The sequence below is a fragment of the Kogia breviceps genome, chromosome X (genome assembly GCF_026419965.1).
Source record: "Kogia breviceps isolate mKogBre1 chromosome X, mKogBre1 haplotype 1, whole genome shotgun sequence".
NCBI classification, from domain to species: domain Eukaryota; kingdom Metazoa; phylum Chordata; class Mammalia; order Artiodactyla; family Physeteridae; genus Kogia; species Kogia breviceps.
Window position 1 is genome coordinate 121,674,392 of NC_081330.1, and position 22,691 is coordinate 121,697,082.

At 42.5% G+C, this 22,691-nt stretch overlaps 1 pseudogene; it reads right to left on the bottom strand.

Moving 5' to 3' along the window:
- Positions 1–1,304: 1,304 nt before the first annotated feature.
- Positions 1,305–2,517, bottom strand: LOC131748227 (ferritin light chain pseudogene; annotated as a pseudogene).
- Between the last annotated feature and the right edge of the window lie 20,174 nt (positions 2,518–22,691).

Genomic DNA, 22,691 nt, shown 5'->3' on the forward strand with positions numbered 1-22,691 from the left:
ATCGGAAGATCTTCACAGAGGGGTTATCTTTGAGCTACGTTTTTGTTTTCTTTTCCGATATTATTGAGAAATTGACATACAGACACCACTTCATAAGTTTAAAAGCATACAGCGTGGTGGTTTGATTTACATATGTTGTGAATTTTTTTAAAAAAAATAACCTGATTGGGGTTTAATTTACATACCATACTATAAAAGCCTCTTGTTTTAAGTGTATAATTCAATGAATGTCAGTCAGTTTACAGAGGTGTGCAGTTAATCACCACAACCCAGTTTTAGAATGGCTCCATCACCCAAAAAGATCTCTAGTGCCCATTGGCAACTCAACTTTCCGAAGTTTTGTAAAATCAGTAGGTGCCCAGCTGTCAGGGAGGGGGAAGGAGTTTCAGGAAGGGAGGGCACAGAGGCATGGATGGACACGGTATATTGGGGGAAATGCCAGCAGTTCAATAAGACTGGAGCCCAGGGTTTGTGGGGATGGGCTTAGGGGGGCAGTTTGCGGAGGGCAGTGGGGCAAGTTTCTGAAAGTGAGTTTGGAGTGGCGTGCAGGGACCAGACCATGGAAAGCCTTGCATTTCCTTCTAAAGAACTAGGAGGCTTTCTTTATTAAATAACTTTTTCAATTTTATCTTTTACCAGAGGTATTCACATGTTTAAATTGAGATATAATCTGTATACAACAGATTTTAAGCGTACAGTTTGATGGATTTTGACAAATGTACACCTGTATACCTGCCATTCTGGTTTGCATATAGGACATTTCCATCACCTGTGAGAGTTCCCTTGAACCCCTTCCCCCTCAATGCCTGCCCCCCCCCCAATGCCCCAGGAAACCACTGTTCAGATTTCTAGTTTTAGCTGTTCTAGAACTTTATAAATGGAATCATATAGTATGTACTCAGTGGTTGCTGGCTTCTTTCATAATGTTCATCCATGTTGTTGAGTGTGTTTTATTACTGAGTAGGACTTTTCAAAACTTTTAAGTGTCTGTGATTTTTTTGAAATTGCCCAAGCAGTTTATCCACAATATATTCAACAGCTGTCTGAGGCCCTGCCGTGGAACTTAACCATCTGGTGGGAGGAGGCGGGGAATATAAAAGGTATGAAACATTGACAGCACGATGTAAACGTTCAAGTTGTTTTTCGTCTTGCTGCAAAAAGCTTTATTGTTTTCATTTTGGTCCAAGGCTTGGGAGAGGGCTCCAGAGTAGTTAAAACGCTGCCTCGTGGCTGCAGAGCTGGACTTCAGGCAGACGCCCTGACGCCAGAGGGGCTCCTCAAAACTGCTGGGCTCTGGACGCTCCTTAGTCGTGCTGGACGGTGAGCCTTTCGAAGAGAGACTCGCCCAGCCCCGCCTGGGGACCAGCCGGCCTGCGGAGCTTGGTCAGGTGGTTGCCATTTTCTGGATGAGTTTCACCTGTTCGTCTAGGAAGCGGCTCTCCAGGAAGTCACAGAGGTGGGGGTCTGTGCGGGCACAACCCAGGGCGTGCAGATCCAAAAGGGCCTGGTTCAGGTTCTTCTCCATGAGAATGGCGGCTTCCGTAGCGTCCTGGGTTTTATTCCACTCCTTTTGGAACGGCTTCTGCGCGCCCTGGAAGACGGCACGAATGGAGGGCTGGTTTGGCGTCTTCCAGAGATGCTGGGCGCTCTCGTGCTTCTCCTTGGCTAATTTGTTACCGACCTGGGTTCTCAGACTTTTTAATCAATAGAAGTTGGTAAGAGGCCAGGCAAGAAATTCAGGCAAGGCTTTATTGGTATTCGTGCTGCAGCACAAGGGAGGGAAAACTGGTAACAGGCTACCCTGCTCGCTCCCCCTCCCTGAGAGGGAGCCTTAAATGGAGTGAGGGTGGGGGCGGGTCCGGGGGTCCGGGCCGTAGGTGTGGCTTAGGTGATATGCCCACCACTTGGTGGTGCCGTGTGCAGGGATCGTGCACAGTACCCTGCTTTTGCTCCCAACACCCTGTTTTTGCTCCCAGCTCTTCAGAAGTGGCAGTTGGGTTTTGGTCTTTTTATATCTTGCTGTTCATAACTTGTCCCAACTGCACATGCACGTGGTTATTTTTAGTCCCTTGTAGTTTCTTTGTATTTTGTTGCTCGAGGAGACGTTTGTCCAGGTGCCAGCACTGCAGCAAAGGGTTCCAGAGCCCGGGTCCCAGCCTGTCTCAAATTCACTGAAAAAGTGGCCCAGGCCCTCCAGAACCACATCACTGTGGTGGAGATAAGAGCCCAGAGAGGTTGGGTGCAGGAGGCCCGCAGATGCATGTTGACCAGGCGGTTGATGGCAGCCTCCACAGGGATGGAATCATTCTAATGAATCTGGGATCTCACGTGTGATGGATAATAAGGAGCTAAGCTCAGAAAATGGTGTTGGCTGGTCCGGAGGCCAAGGATAGCTGAGTGATTGGGTCTGAAGGTTACGACTGGAAAAAAAGGTTGGAGGGTGGTCGGGGGGCTGGAGGAAGGGGTGTGTCTGGGTCTGTTCTGTCCAAACACTGGGGAAGCAAGAGACAGATCCATGGGACCACCCAGTGCACTGCCTCAACTTTATTTTTTAATTCTTGGGAATATTTCATTTTTCTTAAAAATAACTTTATTGAGATGTATATTTTATGCCATAAAATTCACTCACGTGTACAATTCAATAATTTGTAGTAATTTTATACAGTTGTGCCACCATCACCATGACCCAGTTTTAGAACGTTTCCATTACTCCCCAAGGGTCCCTGTGCCTATTTGCAGCCATCCTCCATCCACATGCCCCACCCTAGGCAACCACTTATTTACTTTCTGTCTCTATAGATTTTCCTTTTCTGGACATGTCATAAAAATGGAATTATACAATATGTGTCTTTCTGTATCTGGCTTTTTTCACTTAGCATGATGTTTTTGAGGTTCATCCATGTTGTAGCATGGATCAGTACTTTGTTCTTTTTATTGCTGAATGGTATTGCATTGTATGGCTAGACCACATTTTGTTTATCCTTTTACCAGTTGATGGACATTTGGGTTGCTTCTCTAAGTCTTGTGTGGACATCTGTCTTGTGTGGTCATATGTCTTCATTCATTTCTCTTGGATAGATACCTAGAAGTGGAACTGTGGGGTCTTATGGTGACTATGTTCAACATTTTAAGAAACTGTCAGACTGTTTTCCATTGTAAAATGGTGAACAATTTTACAATCCTTCCAGCGATATATGAGAGTTCCAGTTTCTTCACATTCTCATCTACACTTGTTATTGTCTTTTTAAAAAATTGGACTATAATTGCTTTACAATGTTGTGTTTCTGCTGTACAGTGAAGTGAATCAGCTATATGAATACATATATCCCCTCCCTCTTGGACCTCCCTCCCACTCTCTGCTTTTTTTTTTTTTTTTTTTTTTTTTTTTTTTTTTTTTTTTTTTTTTTGTGGTACGCGGGCCTCTCACTGTTGTGGCCTCTCCCATTGCGGGGCACAGGCTCCGGACGCGCAGGCCCAGCGGCCATGGCTCACGGGCCCAGCCGCTCCGCGGCACGTGGGATCCTCCCGGACCGGGGCACGAACCCGTATCCCCTGCATCGGCAGGCGGACTCCCAACCACTGCGCCACCAGGGAAGCCCTCTGCTTTTTAATTATAATCATTCTAGTAGATGTGAAGTGGTATCTCATTTTGGTTTGTTTTTTGTATGTGTGTGGCCTTTTTTTTTTTTTTTTTTACATCTTTATTGCAGTGTAATTGCTTTACAATGGTGTGTTAGTTTCTGCTTTATAACAAAGTGAACCAGTTATACATATACATATGTTCCCATATCTCTTCTCTCTTGCATCTCCCTCCCTCCCACCCTCCCTATCCCACCCCTCTAGGTGGTCACAAAGCACTGAGCTGATGTCCCTGTGCCATGCGGCTGCTTCCCACTAGCTATCTATTTTACATTTGGTAGTGTATATATGTCCATGCCACTCTCTCCCTTCGTCCCAGCTTACCTTTCCCCCTCTCCATATCCTCAAGTCCATGCTGTAGTAGGTCTGTGTCTTTATTCCTGTCTTACCCCTAGGTTCTTCATGACCTTTTTTTTTTCTTAGATTCCATATATATGTGTTAGCATACGATATTTGTTTTTCTCTTTCTGACTTACTTCACTCTGTATGACAGACTCTAGGTCCATCCACCTCACTACAAATAACTCAGTTTCGTTTCTTTTTATGGCTGAGTAATAGTCCATTGTATATAAGTGCCACATCTTCTTTATTCATCTGTCGGTGGACACTTAGGTTGCTTCCATGTCATGTCTGTTGTAAATAGAGCTACAATGAACATTTTGGTACATGACTCTTTTTGAATTATGATTTTCTCAGGGTATATGCCCAAAGTGGGATTGCTGGGTCGTATGGTAGTTCTATTTGTAGTTTTTTAAGGAACCTCCATACTGTTCTCTATAGTGGCTGTATCGATTTACATTCCCACCAGCAGTGCAAGAGTGTTCCCTTTTCTCCACACCTTCTCCAGCATTTATTGTTTCTAGATTTTTTGTTGATGGCCATTCTGACTGGTGTGAGGTGATATCTCATTGTAGTTTTGATTTGCATTTGTCTAATGATTAATGATGTTGAGCATCCTGTCATGTGTTTGTTGGCAATCTGTATGTCTCCTTTGGAGAAATGTCTATTTAGGTCATCTACCCATTTTTGGATTGGGTTGTTTGTTTTTTTTGTTATTGAGCTGCATGAGTTGCTTATAAAGTTTGGAGATTAATCCTTTGTCAGTTGCTTCATTTGCAACTATTTTCTCCCATTCTGAGTGAGGGTTGTCTTTTGGTCTTGTTTATGATATCCTCTGCTGTACAAAAGCTTTTAAGTTTCATTAGGTCCCATTTGTTTATTTTTGTTGTTATTTCCATTTTTCTAGGAGATGGGTCAAAAAGGATCTTGCTGTGATTTATGTCATAGGGTGTTCTGCCTATGTTTTCCTCTCAGAGTTTGATAGTGTCCAGCGTTACATTTAGGTCTTTAATCCATTTGGAGCTTAGTTTTGTGTGTGGTGTTAGGGAGTGTTCTAATCTCATAGTTTTACATGTATCTGTCCAGTTTTCCCAGCACCACTTATTGAAGAGGCTGTCTTTTCTCCACTGGATATTCTTGCCTCCTTTATCAAAGATAAGGTGACCATATGTGCGTGGGTTTATCTCTGGGCTTTCTATCCTGTTCCATTGATCTATATTTCTGTTTTTGTGCCAGTACCATAGTGTCTTGATTACTGTAGCTTTGTAGTATAGTCTGAAGTCAGGGAGCCTGATTCCTCCAGCTCCATTTTTCTTTCTCTAGATTGCTTTGGCTATTCGGGGTCTTTTGCATTTCCATACAAATTGTGAAATTTTTTGTTCTGGTTCTGTGAAAAATGCCAGTGGTAGTTTGATAGGGATTGCGTTGAATTTGTAGATTACTTTGGGTAGTATAGTCATTTTCACAGTGTTGATTCTTCCAATCCAAGAACATGGTATATCTCTCCATCTATTTGTATCATCTTTAATCTCTTTCTTCAGTGTCTTATAGTTTCCTGCATACAGGTCTTTTGTCTCCTTAGGTAGGTTTATTCCTAGATATTTTATTCTTTTTGTTGCAGTGGTAAATGGGAGTGTTTTCTTAATTTCACTTTCAGTTTTTTCATCATTAGTATATAGGAATGCTAGAGATTTCTGTGCATTAGTTTTGTATCCTTCTACTTTACCAAATTCATTGATTAGCTCTAGTAGTTTTCTGGTAGCATCTTTAGGATTCTCTACATATGGTATCATGTCATCTGCAAACAGTGACAGCTTTACTTCTTCTTTTCTGACTTGAATTCCCCTTATTTCTTTTTCTTCTCTGATTGCTGTGGCTAAAACTTCCAAAACTGTGTTGAATAATAGTGGTGAGAGTGGACAACCTTGTCTTGTTCCTGATCTTAGTGGAAATGGTTTCAGTTTTTCACTATTGAGGATGATGTTGACTGTGGGTTTGTCATATATGGCCTTTATTATGTTGAGGAAAGTTCCCTCTATGCCTACTTTCTGCAGGGTTTTTATCATAAATGGATGTTGAATTTTGTCGAAAGCTTTCTCTGCATCTATTGAGATGATCATATGGTTTTTCTCCTTCAGTTTGTTGATATGGTGTATCACATTGATTGATTTGCATATACTGAAGAATCCTTGCATTCCTGGGATAAACCCCACTTGATCATGGTGTATGATCCTTTTAATGTGCTGTTGGATTCTGTTTGCTAGTATTTTGTTGAGGATTTTTGCATCTATGTTCATCAGTGATATCAGCCTGCAGTTTGCTTTCTTTGTGACATCTTTGTCTGGTTTTGGTATCAGGGTGATGTTGGCCTCATAGAATGAGTTTGGGAATGTTCCTCCCTCTGCTATCTTTTGGAAGAGTTTGAGAAGGATGGGTGTTAGCTCTTCTCTAAATGTTTGATAGAATTCGCCTGTGAAGCCGTTGGCCCTGGGCTTTTCTTTGGAAGGTTTTTAATCACAGTTTCAATTTCAGTGCTTGTGATTGGTCTGTTTATGTTTTCTATTTCTTTCTGGTTCAGTCTTGGAAAGTTGTACTTTTCTAAGAATTTGTTCATTTCTTCCACGTTGTCCATTTTATTGGCATGTAGTTGCTTGTAATAGTCTCTCATGATCCTTTGTATTTCTACGGTGTCAGTTGTTACTTCTCATTTTTCATTTCTAATTCTGTTGATTTGAGTGTTCTCCCTTTTTTGCCTGATGAGTCTGGCTAATGGTTTATCAATTTTGTTTATCTTCTCAAAGAACCAGCTTTTAGTGTTATTGATCTTTGTTGTTGTTTTCTTCATTTCTTTTTCATTTATTTCTGATCTGATTTTTATGATTTCTTTCCTTCTGCTAACCTTGGGGCCTTGTTTTTGTTCTCCTTTCTCTAATTGCTTTAGGTGTAAGGTTAGGTTGTTTGAGATTTTTCTTCTTTCTTGAGGTAGGATTGTTTTGCTATATACTTCCTTCTTAGAACTGCTTTTGCTGCATCCCATAGGTTCTGGGTCATCGTGTTTTCATTGTCATTTGTTTCTAAGTATTTTTTGATTTCCTCTTTGATTTTTTAGTGATTTCTTGGTTGTTTAGTAATGTATTGTTTAACCTCCATGTGTTTATATATATATTTTTTTTTTACAGTTTTTTTTCCTGTAATTGATATCTAGTCTCAGTGTTGTGGTTGGAAAAGATGCTTGATACAATTTCAATTTTCTTAAATTTAGGGAGGCTTGATTTGTGACCCAAGATGTGATCTATCCTGGATAATGTTCCATGTGCATTTGAGAAGAAAGTGTATCTTGTTGTTTTTGGGTGGAATGCCCTATAAGTGTCAATTAAGTCCCTCTGGTCTAATGTGTCATTTAAAGCTTGTGTTTCCTTGTTTATTTTCATTTTGGATGATCTGTTCATTGGTGTACGTGGGGTGTTAAAGTCCCCTACGATGATTGTGTTACTGTCAATTTCCCCTTTTATGGCTGTTAGTGTTTGTCTTATGTATTGAGCTGTTGCTATGTTGGGTGCATAGATATTTACAATTGTTATATCTTCTTCTTGGATTGATCCTTTGATCATTATATAGTGTCCTTCCTTGTCACTTGTAATTGTCTTTGTTTTAAAGTCTTTTTTATCTGATAAGAGAATTGCTACTCCAGCTTTCTTTTAATTTCCATTTCCATGTCTTATCTTTTTTCTATCCCCTCACTTTCAGTCTGTATGTGTCCCTAGGTCTGAAGTGGGTCTCTTGTAGACAGCAAGCATATATACGGGTCTTGTTTTTGTATCCATTCAGCCAGTCTGTGTATTTTGGTTGGGGCATTTAATCCATTTACATTTAAGGTAATTATTGATATGTATGTTCCTATTACCATTTTCTTAATTGTTTTGGGTTTGTTATTGTAGGTCTTTTCCTTCTCTTGTGATTCTTGCCTAGAGAAGTTCCTTTAGCGTTTGTTGTAAAGCTGGTTTGGTGCTGCTGAATTCTCTTAACTTTTGCTTCTCTGTAAAGCTTTTGATTTCTCTGTCTAATCTGAATGAGATCCTTGCTGGGTAGAGTAATCTTGGTTGTAGGTTTTTCCATTTCATCACTTGAAATATATATTGCCACTCCCTTCTGGCCTGTAGAGTTTCTGCTGAAAGATCAGCCGTTAACCTTATGGGAGTTCCCTTGTATGTTATTTGTTGCTTTTCCCTTGCTGCTTTTAATATTTTTTCTTTGTGTTTAATTTTTGTTAGTTTGATTACTCTGTGTCTTGGCGTGTCTCTCCTTGGGTTTATCCTGTAGGGGACTGTCTGTGCTTTCTGGACTTGATTGACTATTTCCTTTCCCATGTTGGGGATGTTTTCAACTATAATCTCTTCAAATATTTTCTCAGACCCTTTCTTTTTTTTCTTCTTCTTCTGGGACTCCTGTAGTTTGAATGTTAGTGCACTTAATTTTGTCCCAGAGGTCTCTGAGACTGTCCTGCATTCTTTTCATTCTTTTTTCTTTATTCTGCTCTGTGGCAGTTATTTCCACCATTCTATCTTCCAGCTCACTTATCCGTTCTTCTGCCTCAGTTATTCTGCTATTGATCCCTTCTACAGTATTTTAAATTTCAGTTATTGTGTTGTTCATCATTGTTTGCTCTGTAGTTCTTCTAGGTCCTTGTTAAACATTTCTTGTATTTTCTCTATTCTATTTCCGAGACTTTGGATCATCTTTACTATCATTACTCTGAATTCTTTTTCAGGTAGTTTGCCTATTTCCTCTTCATTTATTTGGTCTTATGAGTTTTTATCTTGCCCCTTTGCCTGCAAGATATTTCTCCGTCTTCTGATTTTGTCTAATTTACAGTATTTGAGGTCTCCTTTCCCCAGGCTGCAGGGTCATAGTTCCTCTTGCTTCTGTTCTTGGCTCCCAGTTGGTCCACTGGCTTGCGTAGGCTTCCTGATGGGAGGGACTGGTGCCTGTGTTCTGGTGGGTGGAGCTGAGTCTTTTCCCTCTGTGGAGCAGGGCCATGTCAGGGGTTGTGTTTTGGGGTGTCTGTGACCTTAATATTACTTTAGGTTGTCTCTGTGCTGATGGGTGGGTTTGTGTTCCTGTCTTGTTTGTTGTTTGGTGTGAGGCGTCCAGCACTGGGAGCTGCTGGCAGTTGGGTGGAGCCGGGTCTTGGACTGAGATAGAGGCTTGCCTGAGAACTTTTGGTAGTTAATCTTCCCTGGACCAGGAACTCTCTAGTGGTCCAGCATCCTGGACTTGGTGCTCCCACCCCAGAGCCTCAGGCCTGACTTCTGGTCAAGGGACCAAGACCGCACAATTCACTCATCCTGGCAAAAAATGGGATTAAAATAAAAAGAAGACTAACAAAATTCCAGACAGATGGTAAAAAGTAAAATGAAACAGGAACAAGGAAACACACACACACAAAAGAAACAAAAAGAGAACCAAATAAATGAAAAAGTAAGAGAACAACCAGACAAACAAAAGAACCCAAGAATGAAATCAAACAATTAAGAAGAAAGCTGACAAAAACACAGAACAAAACCAAAGCAGAGTGCCAACTGAAGAATGAAGCAAAGAAACAAAACCAACAAAAATGATTTTTAAAAAAGGGGGAAAGAAGATAGAACAATAGAAAAGCAATGTAGAAATAGAAACATTTAAAAAAATAAATAGAAGATATATTAAAGAAAAAAAAGACAAACGAAACGCCAGAGAAGTGGTGAAAACAATATCAAACAAAAACAGAAACAAGGAAACACACACATGTGAAAGAAGCAAAAACGGAGCCAAATAAAACAAAAAGGAAGAGAACAACCAGAAGAACTCAAAATCGAAATCAAAGAATTAGAATTAGAATTAAACATAAGCAAATTAATAGTAATAACTATGTTTCCCTGGGGTCTCTGCTATAAGTGTCCTTGCACACACCATGAGCCACAGCCTACCTCTGCCTCCCCAAAAGGCTCTCCTCTGCCTCTGGGCTGGTCTCTGGACCTGCTCTGGGCCCTGTGGGCACCAGTCAGAATCTGATCTGGCCCAATTTCTGCATGTGCTTGCCCCCAAAGTCCACAGCTGCCAGAGCTAGGCCATTTTCATTTGCAGGAACACTCATTATCTACTCAGATATTTCATAGATCCAGGGTCTACCTAGCTGATCACGGGGATTCAATCTGTAGCTTGTACAGCTGATGTAAAGATTTTCGATATTCTTCCTTAGTCACCCCGTCCCTGGGGTTCAGCTCTGGTTTTATCCCCACCTCTGCGTGTGGTCTCCACACAGGAGTCTGGTCCTGAGGCTGCCTTGGAGCTCTTGGGTCTGCCCCTGTGAGGACAGGCTGCAGAGATGGTATGACTGCTTGGATCATGGGAGCCCCAACAACACCAAATGCACAGGGAAGCCAACGGCCACAGGCGCAAGAGACGTGTCCAGTGAGGGCCTTTTCTGGTGCCTGGCGTAAGTCGCATGAGGGCCAGCCCTGACCAGACTTTTTTTTTTTTTTATTGCCCTGCACCTGGCGCATGAGGGCCAGCTCTGAGGGGGCTTTTTTTTATTGCTTGGAAGCCAGTGCTTAAGAGCCAGCCCTGAGTCGGCTTCTTTTATTGTCATCAGCAGGCACTGGCGTGTGGGGAGAGAGCGGTTACAGTAGTGGCTCCTTCCCCTGTGTGTGACTCAGCAGTAGTGCCCTGCTTCCATGGCAGTCCTGTCTTCCTCTGTAGGCATTCCCTCCCATCCCCTCAGTCCATCTCCCCACAGCCAACAGCAGTTCTCACTCCGGGCCTGTTCTCCAGTCCCCACACACCAGCTCCCTGCCCCCTTGCATACCTGTGAACATACATCCCAGTCTGGGTCACGTAGGGCTGTGGTATGGACCATCTGTGTATTTCTTACTCTGTCCCATCTGCCACAGATCAGCTGCATCACTCTCTTCTGACAGCCTCAAATGCTTCCCTTCTGTCCCAACTGATTTCCCTGTAGGAGAGGGGTTTTCCCGAATTTGGGAATCTCTCCTCTGCTTCAGCTCCCCCGCCCCAGGGTGCAGGTCCCATCCCGCTTCCTCTTCTCCTCCTCCCTTTTTTCCATCCTACCCAGTTATGCAGGGATCTTTATAATCCTTTCCAGTGTCCAAGGTCTTTTGCTAGTTTTCAGCTGGTGTTCTGTGAGAATCGTTGCATCTATAAATGTATTCCTGATACATCCTTGAAGAGAGATGAACACGTCCACCTACTCCTCCACCATCTTGAATCTCCTACCTTTATTTTTATTTTTATTTATTTTAATTTTTAGTTTTTGGCTGCATTGGGTCTTCTTTGCTGCACATGGGGTTTCTCTAGTTGTGGCGAGTGGGGGCTACTCTTTGTTGCAGTGCACAGGCTTCTTATTGTGGTGGCTTCTCTTGTGGAGCATGGGCTCTAGGTACGTGGGCTCAGTAGTTGTGGTGCATGGGCTTAGTTGCTCCATGGCATGTGGGATCTTCCTGGACCAGGGCTCGAACCTGTGTCCCCTGCGTTGGCAGGTGGATTCTTAACTACTGTGCCACCAGGGAAGCCCTCGTTCGTATCTTTTTTCCATTAAAAAAATTTGGTTGTCTTCTTTCAAATTATTTGTTGTATGAAAACTCAACATGTATAAAGGACTAGCAAAGTTCAAAGAATTGGATTTTTGAGTACCTGAAGGTTAAATAGGTCTATAGCCTGAGAAGGCTGAAGAGGTGGGCATAGTCCTGACCTTGTACAGCAGCTGTCCCCAACCGTTTTGGCACCAGGGACCGGTTTCATGGAAGACAGTTTTTCCATTGGTGGGGGTGTGGTGGGGTGGGGAGTGTGGTTCAGCTGGTAGTGCGAGCGTTGGGGAGTGACGGGGAGTGGCAGATGAAGCTTCATTTGCTCGCCTGCCGCTCACCTCCTGCTGTGCCAGTCCACAGCCTGGCAGTTGGGGATCCCTGTTGTAGAGCTGCATTGTCCAATATGGGGGCCCCTAGCCACACAGGGCTGTGGATCATGTGAAATGTGGCTTGTCCAATTTGAGCCGCACTGTATATATATTGCAAAATGATTACCACAGTAAGGTTCATTAACACATCAATCACCTCACATAACTATGTATTTTTTGTAGTGATAACATTTAAGAGCTACTTGAATTATTGATTACATATTGAGATGACCATATTTTGGATAGATTGACTAAAATTAAATATAGTATTAAAATTTTTTTTAACATTTTGAAACTTTTTGAAAAAATATGGCTACTATGAAATTTTAAACTCAATGCATGGTTCCCAATATATTTCTGTTGTATAGCACTGTTTTAGAACCTTGACCATCAGGAATTTGAATCTTCACTTGCAGAGAAATGGGAAGGCATTTTAAGCTTGGGGAAATTATGATGATTTTTTTGAAAAAAAGAAATGTAGTGTGGAGACTAAATTAAGTAGGAAGAATAATTAGGATGGGCAGCTTTGCAGTAGTCCAGATGAGAAATGATAGTCACTTGGTGGTGATTGAGAAAAACAGCTTTCTGCTCTGTATCTCTAATATAATTACAGTTTTGGAGAAAATTTTTATACAAATGTATGTAGGAGGGTGTCAAGGCAAATATCAAATGGAATGTCCTTCACAAGGGAGCTAAGATCCTAGGTTCTTCTCTGTCTAAAGTGAAGAAGAAAGGTTACTTGGGGCACACACACTTGCTCAAGGAAGAGCCACTTAAATGGCAACTCTAGACTGTGCAAAATGTGCACTAGAGCATGATACAGATTTGGCTTTGACCCTGATTGAGGGGAACCACTGGAGTGTTTTGAGCACAGGAGTGACATGGCCATTGTCATTGCCCTAAAATATTGTTGTTATTGTTGTTGAGGTATAATTGACATATAACATTATATTAGTTTCATGTGTACAACATAATGATTCAATATTTGTATATACTGTGAAACGATCACCACAATAAGTTGAGTTAACATTCAAGTCATTGCATTTTAATTATAAGGTGATGCTGGCTGCTGTGTTGGAAATAGACTGGAGGGGGCAAGGGTAGGAGAAGAAAGTCCATTTATTTAAACAATTCTTAATTGGTAAGCATTTTCATCGTTTCTAGTTTTCTCTAGTTTTAAACAACAGAGTAATCAATGTTGTGCATTAATAAAATTATTTATTTAAAATAATAAAGTAAAAGGAATAGTGTAATTTTATTACATCCTTCCTTTATTTTCTTAAGATAAATTCCAAGAAACGGAAGTCGTGTTCAATGAGATCATCTGTTATTACGGCTTTTGATATATATATATATTACCAAATTGCCTTCCAGAAAGTTGGATCCAATTTATAATACTGCTTCCTGCTACTAATGCCAGCCCTTGGCAGTAGTGTTACTCCTTCTTAAACTTAATTGAGCAGCAGCTCCAAGTATGGCTTTAATAATTCTTATATAAATTAGCTCATTTTTTTTCCTCCCATGAAACACCTCTCCCCAGCGTCCCCTAATTCAGCTGTTCCATTAAACTTTGGGTAAATTATATAGTCAATCTTTTCTGGTTAGTGCCGACAATTTATTAAGTTTTTCTTGTTCCTACAGGTGGAAGAACCTTGTCAAATTGGTAGATTATTGATTTCTACTTTAATATTTTTTAAAGGAATTAAATGACAAACTCAAAAGTTTAGAAAAGCAAATCTGAGTGTTTCTTTGAACTTATTGTTGGATATTAAACTTTCGGTGAATTTTTAATCAGGAATCTCGTAAGTGCTAAAACCCTAAGAAAAACCCATTACAAGTTGGTTTAATAATGAGGGCAGTGTAAAATTTACATTTTTTGGTGAAAGTTTTTTCAGAAGTACTTCAGGATTGGCCACTAATCCTGGAGTTTTTCAGAATGAAGCCTCTTTTCCAGATATATATATATATATATTAAGCTGAGAAGCCTTAATAAGCAATCTAGAATTCTTTGTTGGGAGAAAAAACATAAAGGCAAATAAACTACAGTATGTTTATAAAAGTGCATGCATATATTTAAATATAAGTTCTTTCTCTCTGTTCCCTGGAGAATCACTGGGTGAAATTAATTTTAAGAGACCATTGACCAGGCCTCTCAAAGGTTAAATTAAATTGAGGAGTGCTACCGCAATTTGACTATGTTTTCATCTTTTTGGATTCGGCATCTAGTATAGATTGAAGTCCTATTTTCATACGTCTGTAGAGGTCACCTAAAAGGGTTGTTCAAAATTCTAATTTATCCCTTATGAATAATTTCTCTCACGAGGTAACCTTTGTCTTCTGTGGACATAATAGAGGTGTTTATATAGAAATAGCAAAAGAAAATGGATCCTATTTTGTGACATATTGAGTCATAAGATAGAATTATGCTTCGGTACTCAGCAGCTGATCTTTTTCTTTCCCCAACGTGGAGGTTGAGAAGAGGGTTGACCTGCTATTGTCCTTGTGTGGAGGGTAGAGAAGCCAGGCTCCCAAACAGATAGGAGGAAGGGGTGACCACAGACATGGTGAGGTTTAAAGGTAGTCAACAACCAAGAAAAAAGAAATTTCTGTCACAAACCTGCCCCTGATGTCTCCCGTTTCTGATATTAGCCCATTCCTTATGTTAAGTTGCTCTTCACTGATTCTTCTAGAATTTTCTTCCTCGCTCCCGCAGTCCTCCAGCTTTGCATCTCATTGCATCATACTTTACCACCTGCTACTCTGTGTTGTTGTGCTCATGTCCAGGTGCGTGTGTCACTCTTCTTCCTTGACAAAAATGTATCTTCAGACTGCCTGTCATTCTTTCTAGCTCTGTTCCTGCGTAATTCTTGGTGATTTATTTATTTTTTTAAAAAACCCTTCACTGATTATTTATTTCTTTATGTGGTTGCACCGAGTCTTAGTTGCAGCTCGCTGGCTCCTTAGTTGCCTCATGCATGTGGGATTTAGCTCCCTGACCAGGGATTGAACCCAGGCCCCCTGCATTGGGAACACAGGGTGTTATCCACTGCGCCACCAGGGAAGTCCCAGTTCTTGGTGATTTAAACACAGCTGATTCTCATTATGTGTGGTAGTGATGTTCCAGAAAGTAACAAGGAACACTGAAATAGTGAGCACTGAAACACTGCTGTGTCCTTCCAAGCTGCCTGTGTCCAGGGAAAGCAAGTCCTTGGCCTTTGATGTCTGTGGGGAGGGGGCCCTACTTGTACCCAAGATTCAAACAATGACAGATTCCTCAGGTTTAGAATGTAGTACATATAATGACATTGGGATCATAACTGTGAAGAAAGGGTTCACTTTAGCCCTGGGCTGATCCCAGCCTGCCTGTAAGAAGGACTTCAGTCCTGTGTCTCTGCAGGCTGCAGCGATCACCGAATGTGGCGTATCGTGCCTGTTCCGTTTATTGTGAGGCCTTGGTCTGGGAGACTGCTCCTGGACCAGGGCTGCTGGGGGCTGGCATACAGGTTTGGGGCCTGTATCACTGGCCCCATATGAAAGATTGTCGGGAAGCTGTAGCTGTGGTTGCCTCTGTGTCAAGGTGACCTATCCACACCCTGGATGTGATTCTGTGGCAGCCTTGCATTTCCTGCGTGGGTGTGGGCACATAATAAGCTGTGCACTTGGGTACCTGTTGAGTGTCATATGTGTTTCCTGTCACTGCTGTGACAAATCGCCGCAAACTTGGCACCTTAACACAACATAAACATATTACTTTACAGTTTTGTAGGGTAGAAGTCTGTCACGTATCTCACGGAGCTAGGCTCAAGGTGTCGGCAGGTCTGTGTTCCTTTCTGGAGGTTCTAGGGTAGATTGCATTTCCTGGCCTTGTCCAAATTCTAGAGGTCGCCTGCATTCCTTGGCTCTGGTCTCTCCCTCCATCTTTAAAGTCAGCGACGGTGGATTGAGTCCTTCTCACATTGTATCACTCTTATCTCTTCTGCCTCGCTCTTCCACTTTTAAGGACTCCTGTGATTGCTTTAGGCTCATCTGGACTATCCAGAATAATCTCCCTATTTTAAGGTCAGCTGATTATCAACCTTAATTCCATCTACAGCTTTAATTCCCTTTCTCCATTTAACATAACACATTCACAGGTTTTGGGGATTCGGATGTGGACATCTTTGGGGGGCCATGATTCTGTGTATCACAGGTTCCTGATGAAATGAAGATGCTGTTCCCCGTCCTCTAACCTTCTACAAAGGGATGTAAATGGAGACGAAAGCCTGCCATGTGTCTTGAATCTGATGGCCAATTTGAATCTGCAACCACTGCTGCGTCAGTGTCCATTAGAACACAGTTTTGAGAGGGCGGATTTTTACTGGGAGCACTTCACATGTTCAAGCACGGTTTATTAAGTCTCTATAGGAGGCTACTGTTCTGATAATTGACTAATTTCTTAATTGTGTAGCTCCCAGGATATCTTTCCTTTTCAAAACCTCTGAAAATAATTCGGAGATGCTGGGTAATGGGTTTCTGGGACTCATAACTATTCAAATTTCCTGATAACTATTCAAATCTCCAAAGCTTTAGGACGTTTTGTGGCCAACAGAAAGAATTGAAAGCTCCTGTTTTCTTTTAGAGGAAAATTGTTGTTTTGGGGTTTTTTTTTTTAAACCCTTGTGATATAAATTTTAAATGAAGCCAATATGCTAAGCTGGGCTGCTGTAAAATGATTTTCATCATTGCATTCATTGTGTCAACCCGATCTTTGGCTCCAAATATGCTGTTCTTGTAAAAATTTTATTTCAGCTGTCAGGGTAATCAAAATGGTTTCAAAAGCTCTCCTTGAATACTGAATTGAGATAAAATAATAAAATACGCTATTGAATGTCAAACTCTACAGAAGGAAGATACCAGATATGGGCAGGTTTTGCTTTTTAAAAAAAAAAAGTCGGTTTTATTAACTTCTTTATTTGGTTGTAATTTTGAAGACTATTCCAGACATATACAGTTTCAAAATCAATCAAGTGGCTTTCAATCCAAAGTTGGATTTGGGACTACATAATTAAACAGAAAGGACAGAACAATATTTCATTTATTGAAGTTATCTTTTGATGCCACAGTTTATGTTGTATGATGGGATTTTTGTAATGTTGTTGGATTGCATAGGCAGAGAAATAAAATGATGGCTACAGGTTTTATCCTTTAAAATTTTGATACTACAGATCTGCGTTTCTAAAACACCGAGAGCCACAGATGTCCGTAAGCTACATGATTTTATTATTCTATTACAGTGTGCAAATGTTGTCGATGTTGTGGACGACACAGATGTGGAAATGAGGATCAGACTTTGGAGAGAACTCACCGAGTAGCCAAAGGACTGTGCAAAAAATTGTTCAAAGGAAGCTCGCATTTTAAAACATTACCTAGCAAAGTCATGGTTCAAAACTAAAAACAACCCAAGATCATGAGGCCAGATCTTTTTTTTTTTTTTTTTTTTTGTGGTACACGGGCCTCTCACTGTTGTGGCCTCTCCCGTTGCAGAGCACAGGCTCCGGACGCGCAGGCTCAGCGGCCATGGCTCACGGGCCCAGCCGCTCCGCGGCACGTGGGATCCTCCCGGACCGGGGCACGAACCCGCCTCGGCAGGCGGACTCTCAACCACTGCGCCACCAGGGAAGCCCTGAGGCCAGATCTTTACAGAGACATCCTGAGGATAAAAGTACCAGGTTTGCTGCTGTGTGAGTTGGCTGCTCCAGAGCAGCTGGGGGAATGTTTCCATCCTCGCCATGTCTCTTCTGCAGTGAAAGCCTCTCGACAACCTCCCTGTGTGTCCCAGGCTCCACCTCTGACTGCTGCTGTATTTGCACCTTAGAATTCCTTCCCACCCTTTCTGTTCATTTGTCCATCCATCCTTCTATCCAACAAGCTTTTGTTGAGCACCACTTTATAAGAAGTTAATTATAAAAGAATCGATGGGGCTTCCCTGGTGGCGCAGTGGTTGAGAGTCCGCCTGCCGAGGCAGGGGACGCGGGTTCGTGCCCCGGTCCGGGAAGATCCCACGTGCCGCGGAGCGGCTGGGCCCGTGAGCCGTGGCCCCTGCGCCTGCGCGTCCGGAGCCTGTGCTCCGCAACGGGAGAGGCCACAACAGTGAGAGGCCCGCGTACCAAAAAAAAAGAATCGATGAAGTTGGGAATGATCTTGATCTGCATTACCTAATCACTCAGACCTAGGGAAAACTTCAGGGAAAAAGTGAATCGATCAACTCACTAATTTCCAGGGTCTGGGTCTTGCCGTCATTCATTCTTTTTTTTTTTGGTTTTTGTTTTGATCTGAATTTTATTTATTTATCTTTTGTACTTCTAATTATCTATTTTATACGTATTAGTGTATATATGTCAATCCCAATCTCCCAATTCATCCCCCCCAACCATCATTCATTCTTGCTGACTACCTTTATGAGCTGGTCACTGTGTCAGGCGCTGGCAGGGTATTAAGACAAAGCAGACATCAGTTAGAAAATTGCAAATGGGTATCAGTGAATTGGAGTGAGGGTGGGGGAGGTGGGAAGGGAGAGGGTAGGCTAGGAAAAAAGGGGCTAGATAAAGTTGTGAGGTGACTGGAATTTTCCATCACCATTTCATGTGCCTACTACCTGTTAGTAGCAGCCCCCTCAAATTTCTAGCACATTCTATCGCTCTTAACTAGTGAAGGGCCCTTTCCCTCCCAACCCCACTCTCATTCTCCACCGGGGGACCTTGGCTATCTCTGTCTCCAATCTCTGGATTCATCCTTTTCGATATGTCTCATCTGTATGTCTTATGTCCCACTCTGTTATGGCAGAGTCCTCTTCTAAGGGCCATCTTTCCACTCGATTAACCAGTTAATGAAGATACGTAAGAGGGGACATTCTGCCTGCAGGCCGTACAGCAACGCTAGTGGCTCTACTGGAATTTAGCAGATACACAGGTCATGCGGCTTCTGCTTTTGTCTGTCTTGGGACATTGTGACCACTTTGTGAAGGAACCCAGGCGATCCTGCTGGATGATGAAAGGCACATGGCTCTGTCGCTCCAGCCTGCCAGCCGCCCAGTACATGGGTGAGACCACCTTAGATCATCCAGCCATCATCTGTCCATCAGCTGATGCCACACACACACCATGTAAGCGGTTTCCTTTCAGTAGTCTTGATAGGAACTTTGCCAAAATACTGCTCCCGATTCAGGAGCGGCCAGTAAATGGCAGGAAGAGTGCATGGAGCTTCAGCTACAGTGTCATTCTCTGCAGTAGGATACAGTGAACTCAGATACAACAATAGTAGAACACATTGCAAAAAATGGCCTCAATACTTTTCGGCTCCTCTCATCAAGAGATGGAGTCTATCTCCTGGTCCTTGAAACTGAGGCTGGCCTGGGGACTTGCTGTGACCAGTGACATCAAGTGAGCTCCACACCGAGGCATCAAGAGGCCATGCGGCTTCTGCTTTTGTCTGTCTTGGGACATTGTGACCACTGTGTGAAGGAACCCAGGCGATCCTGCTGGATGATGAAAGGCACATGGCTCTGTCACTCCAGCCTGCCAGCCGCCCAACACATGGGTGAGACCACCTTAGATCATCCAGCCATCATCTGTCCATCAGCTGATGCCAGAAGCACACAGAAGTCCAGCAGGGATTACTGAGCCAGCCCCGATCAGAACAACAAGCCAACTCCCAGAATCATGAGCTAAATAAGTGGTAGTTGTTTTAATCCACTAGGAACTGATATGAGCAGTCATATGAGGTGATTGTGATCCTATTTTTAAACAGAGAGAATGAGATGGATTCAGCAATGGAGTGAGATCTGTAAAATTTGACTTTGTGGCCCGAAGAGGAGAATAAGGGAAGAAAAAAAGGATATGGAGATGCACGTATCTAAAACTACCCAGGAAACACAAATCTCTTGGCAGTATTTGCTGTGAACAATCCAGAGTATTTGAATGGGTCTGAGTATCTTAAACACGCCTACTGGCATGAAGGAAGATAGCGCCGATTCTAGATGGCGCTCAACTTTTATGATATATGTCCCAGTTCACGTCATACTGCGATTCAAAAGTTGATGGCCTTGGTTGGTATCTGTTTATATGTATGATATGCCTGAGGGCCATTTTTTTTTTTTTCCGGAAAAGAGAGGGAGTTCTTTGTTACTCTGTATACCTTGAGTGCAACTGAAGCCCTATATGGCTCAGTCTCTGAGCAATGTTGCCTTCAGAGAAACAGTATTGTGGCAGAAAAACGTAACCGACAGCAAATCACATCTGTACTCAGCCTCTTGAAAAAAAAAAAAAGCCAAAGGGGAGAGTACATTCTTAATGCTAGCAAAGCTGAAAAGAGAATCTTCTTTAGACATCTTTATTGTTCTCAGTCTTTCTATAATGCCTATAACAGCACTCCTAAGAACTCTCTGGAAGTGGCTCATGAAAATATAAAATATTCTCTTCCCTTTTTCTCTTCAGTCTTTGAAAAGTCTTCCCTGAAGCCAGAAGGCACAGCTTTTTGGTCTCTTGACTATGAGTCCCCAGTCAAGTATAGAGCTAAGTATCTCTTTCTTGTCCTGTCCTCGAAACTCTACCCTCACCACGGTGATACTTCCCATTCACCACCTCTTTCTTTTCCACCCCTAAGTTGTTCATACACAGTCATACCTTCCTAAAGCTAGTGCTCCCAGTATCTGACCCTCTGTGATACGTTTGGGCCTCTGGGGTGGGTAATCTTTTTTATTTCTCTGAGAATCATCTCATTTCCCAGATTCCACACTCCATAGGAGAAACTCAGCACTTAACTCTCAAGTAAGATTCCTTCCTCTTTAGAAACAGCCGGAAAGTGGGAAGGGTGGAAATATTCATGTATTAATAGAGCTTTATGTGAATGTGGATTATGTAAATATGAAATAAATGTGGTTAAAAATATACTCACAAAGTCTTATTTCTGGAACAAAATGTGAACTAACGTGAACCTCCCCAAATGAGGAAAAAAAAAGTTCGTAATCACATATGTTTAAAACTGGAGGACTGAGTGAATCGAAAACTCTGTGCTGTTACTACGGTCACTGATAAACAAAACTACATGATGCTATTCTTTGTCAATCCTACAGGAAAACTATTCTTGAATTATAGAAGTTTTAATTATGAAAGGTGCTCTGAAAAATACCCTAGTGTAAACTGACTTCGATATTCTGTCCTCTTGTGTTTGCTTCTGTGCCTGAGGTGCAGGGAAGGGGACTGGGGAAAACTAGGAAAGGAGGGTCAGGTATTGAACCCTCGTGAGGAAGGGGGAGGACCCAGACACTCAGTGAGCTGCTTCAGGGTCCGCGTGACAACGGGCATCACTGTGAAAGGATGAGAGCCAGCGTCCCCATTTCTCCGTGGCACCCAGGACCACTCTGGCATTTTCAAAACTGGCAACTCTGGACCCGGAGGAGACATGGGCAAGGTTGTTCCAAGATGTCCGTCAGCCATGTCAGCATTGAGTCTCCCCCGAGTGGCTGCGTTAGCAAAGACATTGATGGAGGGAACTGGAGGAGAAAGAACTGTGAAAATGGCAGGTGCTGACTGGCTCACAAGCTGGTCCGTGGGCACAGGAGAGGCATCTTTTGAAGGCTTTTATTGCTGTTTTGGGGTGGGAGGATTTTTTCTGAGGGTCTGTGTGAGCATGAAGAGTAAAATGCAAGAACTTTGAGATGCTGATGGTAATGGAGGATCGTGAGGATTCAGTGGGCTGATGCCTAGCCTACGTTGTCAGCGCTCAATAGACGTGAGCTCTCGTTGTGTGGTCATCACATCCACAGTCTGAAATGTACCCTCTCAATTTTATAGAACCCTTGGAGTTGCTAACATGACCCGCTGACTGGACTACCTGGATATCATCGGTAATTCTGGGTCTTGGATCTCTTCTAATCTTTATTTTTTAAAACTATTTTATTTATTTATTTGGCTGTGCTGGGTCTTAGTTGCCTCGTGTGGGATCTTCGTTGTCTCGTGTGGAATCTTCATTGTGGCGCGTGGGATCTTTTTTAGTTGCGGCATGCGGGCTCTTAGTTGTGGCATGCAGGATCTTTAGTTGCGGCACACGGGATCTTTAGTTGCAGCATGCGGACTTCTTAGTGGCGGCACGCAGGATCTAGTTCCCTGACCAGGGATCGAACCCGGGCCCCCTGCATTGGGAGCGTGGAGTCTTAGCCACCGGACCACCGGGGAAGTCCCTCTTCTAATCTTTAATGGTTGATGTGGCAAGAGGACACAGCTCATGGTTTCTCTGTAATGGGAACTGTCATCACAGTTGACATTTGCTCATTTTCTGCCACATCTTCTGGGAAAACAGTAACTTCTTACTCAGGGGACATGGTATTTTATGAGGCAAGTTGAAGCCATTCTGAGAGAAGAGAAATTACCTCTATGTTCTTGTTCACTGACCTTTGAGGAAAATTACTGCTGTTTGCTTTTTTCTTAATTAAATGGCAAAAAAATTCTGTGAAAGCAATGAATAGAAGTCTTTAATTCTAACTGTATTAAAGCCTATTTTTCTGTCTCTATTACATCAAAGTGGCAGGTCAAATGAATCTTTGGAAGTATGACTAAGGGTTTCCATGGCAACCAGGTAGGAAGAAGAGAGGAAACCGAGTTCTGGGCTATCGGTACTTTTAGTACTTCTCTCCCACTCATTGGGGACCCTAGAGAATCCGTTTGTGGATGGCGTCTCTCTGTGTCTCTCAGTGCACCCAAGTCCCGAGCTCCAAATGCCCCTTTCT